Consider the following 2,865-nt stretch of genomic DNA (forward strand, 5'->3'; position numbering starts at 1 on the left):
TTATCAACCACAGATACAGTTTCATACACGCCATCACAAGGTAATGCTTTAAAATAAAGAACATTATTAAAGAAAGCATTAATCGAACCAACTTCATTATCAAATGAAAAGGTGAAACCTTGTTTATACAATGCATGAAAGGAAATAATGTTTCTTGCCATTTCTGGAGAATAACAACACTTATTCAAATCTAAACTAAACCCACTACTTAGCAATAAAGTATAAACTCCAATCTTGGTGACAGGTAAAGCTTTCCTATTCCCCATTATTAAGTTTATTCTTCCATGCTCCACATTCTCACTTCTTCATAGTCCCTGCAAATCAGAACATATATGAATACCACAACCGGTATCAAGGACCCAAGAGTTAGAATGGGGTGAGTTATTAGATAAGATAGTGTAAATACCTGCATGGTTGGGTTTAACTTTCCCATCCTTCACATCTTGCTGGTATTTTGGGCAGTTCCGCTTCCAATGTGACTTTTCATGGCAATAGAAGCATTCAGCCTCTTTTGGGTCAGAAGAAGGAGTGACGAAACCTTTCTTGGTTCCACTTGAATATGAGCCATCAAGGGTCCTAGCCTTGGTACCCTTCGAAGAGCTCTTCCTCTTCTTCCCTCTACCTTTCCCGATTGCCAAAACCGGGGCGGAGTTTGGAGTAGGAGTGTTAACAACCGACTTACCCTTAAGACCTGTTTCTGCGGTCTTGAGGAGTCCCTGAAGTTTGCTGAGTGTGACATCTTCCTTATTCATGTGATATGTCATGTGGAATTGATCATAGCACGATGGTAAGGAGTGCAAAATGATATCTATTGCAAGCTCCTCAGGGAAGTTCACATTAAGCTTCAGCAACCGATCCACATACCTTTGCATTTTCTGCATGTGGCTCGTGACGGATTCCCCGTACTTCATCATGGTTGTTATGATAGAGCATATGATTTCATACCTCTCTTGTCGTGCACTTTGATGGTATATTTCCATCAGATCTTGGTGCATTTCAAAAGGGTAGAATTCCTCATAGGACTTTTTGAGTTCCGCTGTCATGGTGGCCAACATGATACATGCCACTTTTGTAGCATTCCTTTCATGTGTCCGGAAGTCAGCGATCTCCTGGGGAGTTGCAGTGGTCTCATCAATCTCCTTAAGCTCCTTGTCAAGGACATATTCTTTGTCCTCGTAGCGGGTAATCATCCTGATGTTTCTGATCCATTCATTGAAGTTGGATCCATCAAAAGTGACTTTCCCACACAAGTTCATAAGGGTAAAGGAGCCATTAGGATTAGAGCTAGAAGCAGCATTGTTTGAAGACATCTGAAAGAAGAGAACAAGATTAGTTTAGATATTAAGAGAGTCCTTAATAAAACACCCAAATGTAATATTAAGGCTAGGATCCAATCACAATATATTATAACTTAGAAGAGGTATGCCGTAATCCAAGCTATAACATATCTGAAAGGTAGGTGAATGACGATTTACCAATTTCCACCATGAAAAACGAAATATAAATATTAGGTTTTTAATTGGTTCTTAGAAATTCCTAGATTCTTTTGAGATTCAATGAACTTTTCAAAGGCATGTTTCAATCTCGAGTGTGCCCTCCAAGTTTTGTGACTGGGATACCGAGGATCACAAAACGAGGTGTGAAGTAACCATGCAAATCACTTGGTACCCTCAAGGTTTATCACTCAATCGATGTGCCGGTAAACCACACACGCTCCACCGATGTTATGGTAAACCTTAAGTCACCCTTTACCTACCTTGTTAAGTCCAAGTTAGTGTGCCGGTTAACCACACACGCTCCACCAACGACTTAAACAAAGTGTAAAGTGTAATTTCATGGATTAGCACCTTATTCACATTTTCCTAAAGTAACTAAGATTGGGAATTTAATAAAAGCATTTAGTTACTTTATAATATTCATCATACTTTTAATGAGAATTTATAAGTCCTTGTCTTACCCGTTCGGCTAACGACCCTCCACCGATCAAGGAAGCGGTGGGTGAGAGTGGACACCCATTAAGTTGCCATTTTATAGGCAACAACCTTATACCCCCCTTATAGACCGGCTTCGTGAATGAGGCGTACTAGCGGTAAGATGACTTGTTGTTATACATATATATATTAGTAACTTATAATATTATAAAGTATAAGGGTTGAATCTTAACTTTTAAAATTCTAAGGGTTGGAACTAAAGTTTTAATCAAGACTTTACATGTTCCAAAACTTGAGGGCAAGTTTTGTAAACTTCCAAAACTTTTCATTTCTTATAACTTATGAATTAATTGAGTAATAAAAATGAAGACTCTTCATTTTTATAACTCTTGTGTTCTTTTAATGGCTTTAATATTTGGTTTTCCATAACTTGAGGACAAGTTATGGACTCCATTAAAACACATTATGATCATGAATTAAACTACCATGAAGGTTACAAACAATTCCTATGATCATCTAATCTTCATAAGTTCAAGAACATGAATATGAACACTTTCAAGAATCAAAAATTACACTTAAAAAAAACTTGTAATTTTAATAATTGCCATTGTAAATGGATTAGCATAAACATTACACCATCTAAAACAAGCTTTAAACATCAAAACAGTTTAGGGTAATGTTTCTAGTCCATTTCCAGCAACAAATGTGCAAACTTTCATACGAGCAGAAAACAGAAAAACGATTTTTTTTTCAAGCTGTTTGCACACAAAAAAAAACAACAAACAAACCTAGGCTCTAACACCACTGATGGGTTTTGAGCGTTGTAACACTTCCTAAGTGTACATGCAACCCTAATAACCTTGGATCTATGTTTGTCTAATAATCATGCAAAGTTGAATTCCAAGGTTATATTCCTATCTAGCATACATGGGGA

Source organism: Lactuca virosa, chromosome 1 (assembly GCF_052849685.1).
Source record: "Lactuca virosa cultivar CGN04683 chromosome 1, Lactuca_virosa_CGN04683_v6, whole genome shotgun sequence".
Taxonomy (NCBI): domain Eukaryota; kingdom Viridiplantae; phylum Streptophyta; class Magnoliopsida; order Asterales; family Asteraceae; genus Lactuca; species Lactuca virosa.